Source organism: Lagenorhynchus albirostris, chromosome 18 (genome assembly GCF_949774975.1).
Source record: "Lagenorhynchus albirostris chromosome 18, mLagAlb1.1, whole genome shotgun sequence".
In the NCBI taxonomy this organism is placed as follows: Eukaryota; Metazoa; Chordata; class Mammalia; order Artiodactyla; family Delphinidae; genus Lagenorhynchus; species Lagenorhynchus albirostris.
In genome coordinates this window covers 34,632,284-34,638,283 of record NC_083112.1, presented here as the reverse complement: position 1 = coordinate 34,638,283, position 6,000 = coordinate 34,632,284, and positions in this window count along the sequence as shown.

The window sequence follows — 6,000 nt, the reverse complement described above, 5'->3', positions numbered from 1 at the left end:
AGGGAGGGGAACAGAGTGCGGGGCGAGTCTACGGCGGCAGAGGCCAGCGTGACATTGCATCAGCCTGAGGCATGCCGTGTGTTCTCCCAGGGGAGTTGTCCTTGGATCCCGGGACCCTGGCAGTGGCGGGCTGCACAGGCTCCACGGAAGAGGGGTGTGGATAGTGACCTGTGCTCGCACACAGGCTTCTTGGTGGCGGCCGCAGCAGCCTTAGCGTCTTATGCCCATCTCTGGGGTTTGCGCTTTTAGCCACGTCTCACTCCTGTCTCTGGCGCTCCTTTAAGCAGCGCTCTTAATCCCCTCTCCTTGTGCACCAGGAAACAAAGAGGGAAGAAAAAGTCTCTTGCCTCTTCAGCAGGTGCAGACTTTTCCCCAGACTCCCTCCCAGCTAGCCGTGGTGCACTAACCCCCTGCAACCTGTGTTCACGCCATCAACCCCAGTCCTCTCCCTGTGCTCCGACCGAAGCCCGGACCTCAGCTCGCAGCCCTGCCCGCCCCGGTGGGTGAGCAGACAAGCCTCTCGGGCTGGTGAGTGCCGGTCAGCACCGATCCTCTGTGTGGGAATCTCTCCGCTTTGTCCTCCGCACCCCTGTTGCTGCGCTCTCCTCCACGGCTCCGAAGCTTTCTCCCTCCGCCACCCGCAGTCTCCGTCCACAAAGGGGCTTCCTAGTGTGTGGAAACCTTTCCTACTTCACAGCTCCATCCCACTGGTGCAGGTCCCGTCCCTATCCTTTTGTCTCTGTTTATTCTTTTTTCTTTTGCCCTACCCAGGTACGTGGGGAGTTTCTTGCCTTTTGAGAGGTCTGAGGTCTTCTGCTAGTGTTCAGTAGGTGTTTTGTAGGAGTTGTTCCACCTGTAGATGTATTTCTGGTGTATCTGTGGGGAGGAAGGTGATCTCCGCGTCTTACTCTTCGTCCATCTTCCCCTCGTCCCTCCATTCATCTCTTGATGACACTTAGGTTGCTTCCACATCTTGGTAATTGTAAATACTAATGCTCCGAACATTGGGGTGCATGTATCTTTTCAAATACATATTTTTGAAAACACGTGTTTTTGTTCTTTTTGGATTTATACCCAGGAGTGGAGTTGCGAGGTCATATGGTAGTTCTATTTTTAGTTTTTGAGAACCCCGCATACTGTTTTCCACAGTGGCTGTACCAGTTTACATTCCTACCAACAGTGTACCAGGGTTCCATTTTCTCTAAAAATTGTAAATTTTCTTCCTATGGCTAATTGAGATGATAGTTGAATAATAACATAAGATCAGGTGAAGTCTAAAGAAATTTTAGAAAACCTGGATAGAGTAAGAAAACTTCTGTTCACTGGCATCTGAATGTTAGAGAGACACCAAGACATGTGGGCCAAATTCTGGAGAAAAGGGAAACACAGACGCAAGCTTGACATTTGGTGCAGGTTTTCTCCTTGGGGCATTTGCTGATTCAAATCTTACAGCCTAGGAGCTGAAAAGCCAAAGAGTTCAAAAGACTCTAACGACAGAAGCCAAACGGCAAGAGACGTTTTACATTGATAAAAAGCATTTTAACCATGTAGAAGCAGAAAATGAAAAGAAAGAACTTTGCATTACATTTAATAAAAGTTTAGGGAGATCTTTGTGGTATATTAGTGAACTTATTTGTGGAAATTTAGCCATGTACATTGTGTTGGAGAGGCACCAAGGGTTCAAGAATTCTCACAATTTGAGTACACAGTTGCCTTACATGTAGGCATGGTGGCAGCCATTTACATAACAATGATTTGGAGGATGTTGTGTTAGTCAGCTCTTGCTGTGATAATGCTTTGGAACAAATCACACCAAACTCAGTTACATAAACAAGAATTTATTTTTCTTGGACCTATGGGCTAGCTGCAGTGGCTCTCTTTTAGACCTCTAGATGGCTGGTTTTGCTCCGTGTTTTGGGTCAGTTTGAGGTCTGTCACACACATCTTCCTCTGGAGCCCAACTGTGAGGCCGCAGCTCCCAGGCCCTGTCTTCTCACAAAGTTCACTGAAACATAAGAGGTGAGCCCAACCGCACAAGCCCATTTAAGGCCTCTTCTGCTCATTTAAGGCCATCATGTCTGCTCATACTTCAGTGACCAAAACATGTCACAGATCTAAGCTGTATTTAGAATATGTGTATTTGTTTAAAGTTGGGTGCTCTCACAGAAGAATATTGCATTTTGGACAGTTGTTACCTTAGCATTTTCATTGGCATTTGCAAATGTGATAAAAGTCGTGTGCACTTTTTCACCTTTGAAAACTTTTTGAAATTGTGAGGCAATTTCTATGGGAAAAGAGGAAGGTACATTTTAGAACTCAACTCTAGTTATGGCATTGTTGGGAGAAGAATTAATGAGATAACTTCAATACAAATGAAAGATCTGGGATTCACATATTCATAATTAACATTAGCATTCTACAGAACATTCCTGGAGAATTGTGATGCTTGCTTTACGTGATTTCTATCATAAATCATTATAATCTGACCAAGCCACTTCAGTAAAACATACATCATACAGTACATCACATTTTAGTTTTTCCTACCACTGCACAACTTATCATCAATACTGTACCATAACACAGAAAGAGAAACTGAGTGAATTCTTTGTTAGCAGACAGGCTTCACAAGCAATACTAGTGGAAGGTCTTCAAATGATAGCAGACAGTAACTCAAGCCATAAAAACAAAACAAAGAATGCTGACTAGAGCAGTTGTGTAGGGAATTATAAAAGATAATGTAATTTCAAATTTCTTCTCCTTTCTTCTCTTAGCTAATTTAAAAAGTGCATAAGCAATATGACTATATTTGGATTGTTCTGTATATAACATAAAGAAATATCATATATTTGATGATATGGCACAAAGAAGGCAGTGAGAAAAAAGCTGTATTAGAATAAAAATGACAGTAGATCATAAGCTGAATCTGCAGGAAGAAAGGAAGAGAACCAGAAATGGTAAATAGATTAACCCAACAAACTCAAAAATATTTATTTGCTCTACGTTCTTCTCTAAGCTCCTTCAAAAAATAAGCTTGTACTTTATTTGCTCTATGTTCTTCTCTAAGCTTAAGTATGTAACATATATAAATGTAATAAAAACAAAAAAGAGGGGAAGGCATACAGCTCTATAAAAGTGCAGTTTCTGTTTTTCACTGGAATTAAGCTAGTAAAATATGAAGAGATTCTGAGAAGATATATTACATAAGCCCTAGTGCAGCCATTACTCAAACAATGTGGTTAAAAATCATTAAAGGAATTACATGTTACAGTAGAAAAGATCTACTTACTATAAAAGGAAAATGGAGGAATAACAACAATAACAAAAAAACAAAAACATGAGACATGTAGAAAACCAAAGGTATAATGATAGACATAAATAAATCCTACCATATCAATAATAAAAACTAAATGTAAATGAATTAAACAATACAATCAAAAGGCAGAGATTGTCGAACTGGGTTTTAAAAAATGTTTTCTCTAGGAGACACTCCTTGGATTCAAAAGTCTAATGTGTACAAAGTAAAAGGATGAAAAAATATACATCATGCAAATAGCAACCATAAGCATGCTGAAGTGGCTATACTAATACCAGAAAAAATAGACTTTAAAACAAACAAAAAAGTTACTAGATATGAAAAGGGACATTTTATGATAAAAAAAAGGGAAGATACAAAAAATTTTAACATATGTGCCCTGAATAAGATAAAACCAAAATACATGAAGAAGAAAATACCGAAATCCATGAAGAATTGAAGGAAGAAATAGATAATTGCACAACATTAGGTAGAGGCTTCAGTACTCCACGGTCAATAATGGATAGAACAGTTAGGCAGAAGATCAACAACGATATAGAAGACTTGGATAAGACTATGGATTAACGAGACCTAATAAATGTCTACAGAACACTCAACCGAACAGTAAAATACTCATCCTGCTCAACTACATGTGAAACGTTTTTCAGCATAGATGACACGCTAGGCTGTAAGAAAAGAGATTGAAACCCACATACATTGCTGGTGGGAATGTAAAATGGTGCGGCCATTTTACAAAACAGCTTGAGAGTTCCTGCAAGTGTTAAACATAGAGTTACCCTATGACCCAGCAGTTCCACTACTAAATATATACCTAAAAGAAATAAAAACTTATATCCGCACAAAAGCTTGTACATGAATGTTCATAGAAGCATATTTCTAAAAACAAAAGGTGGAAAAAATTCAAATATCAATTGGATAAATGAATAAACAAAATGTGGAATATCCGTACAATAGAATAGCATTCAGCTATAAAATGGAATGAAATATTGATCCATGTAACAACATAGATGAACCATGAAAGCATTATGTAAAGTAAAATCAGCCACTCACAAAAGATCACATATTGTTTGGTCCCATTTATATGAAATGACCAGAATAGCAAATCTGTAGAGACAGGAAGTAGATTAGTGGTTGCCTAGGGCTGAGAGGATTGAGGAGAATGAAAAAACCTCGTTAATGTGTAATGGGTATTTTGTGGGGGGACAGAAATCTAAAATTGGATTGTTGTGATGGTTACACAAGTCTTTTAGTGGTTACACTGAGAACCACTGAATTGTATACATTAAAGTGTTGAAATTATGGTATGTAAATTACATCCCAATAAAGCTGTTAAAATTATGATAATTTTATATTTATAAACTTGAAAATTCATCCAAAATGACAAATTCTTAAAAAATGCAAGCTAACAAGACTAACCCAAGAAAGAAAAAATATCTAAAAAACCTATATCTACTCCAAAAGTTGTTTGTATAATTAAGTAACTTTACAGAAAATGATTTCCAGGGATAAATGGCTTTCCAAGTAAATTCTTCCAAATATTTAGGGGAGAAATATTGGTAATCTTACATAAAAGTCTTCCAGGAAACAGAAAACTATATATTGCTCAAAATATTTATAAGGCCAACATAAGCTTTAGATCAAAACTAAAAAGAATATTACAAGAATAGAATCACAGGCCAGTTTCTCTTTTGAACATGCATGCAAAATGTGTAAACAGAAGCACAAACTGTATCCATGATATGTAAAACAATCATATATCACAATCAAAGTAGCTTTATTCTAGTAATACAAGGTTGGTTTAATGTTAAAACATGAAACTGATCCCAGGAATGAATAAGAGTGGCAAAAATGTCATTTAAAACAGAAGTCTTGGGAATTCCCCGGTGGTCCAGTGGTTAGAACTTGGCGCTTTCACTGCTAGGGACCTGGGGTCCAATTACTGGTCAGGGAACTAAGATCCTGCAAGCCATGAGGCAGGGCCCTGGGGCAGGGCCCTGGAAAAAAAAAAAAAAAGGAAAAAAAGAAGACTTAACCAGGAGAAGCACAAGATCGAATGAACATAACAGATAACACCTTATGAAAAGTAGGTGAAGATTATGGAATATTCTAAAATTTTAAAACAAAAAGAAACTTTTAAAGATTCAAGAGGATGTGACAAATATTGTACATAGGCAATAAAATAAAATAAAATAAAATAAAATATACAGATGATGGGAGCCCAAAAATCCAGATGCCCATGTCCTGTCTCTGAAGATTCTCATTCAATCGGTTCTGGATTTCCTCTATGTTTAAAAACCTACAGGTGTTATAAAGCAGAAACTAACACACTATTGTAAAGCAATTATACTCCAATAAAGATGTTAAAAAAAAACCACAACAAAACAAACCTACAGGTGATTCTGATATGATTCACAGACAATGTAAAGCTTCTGCTTTACAGGAAAGAATACCAGATTATTTTCTCATTTTATAGTTATATTAACAGGCTGTACTATTGACGGATAAGTCTGACGTCAAAATGCACTCCCCACTAGGGATAAAAAAGGAACTAGTAGTCTCTACTGCTACTTGGTGGCAGCATGCATGTATTGCAAGGGCAATTATTGTAGGAATCCAAATTAGTGCAACATTTTAGAATTGGAAGACTATATACAGATCATCTAGTCAAGCTTCCAACTATTATAGTT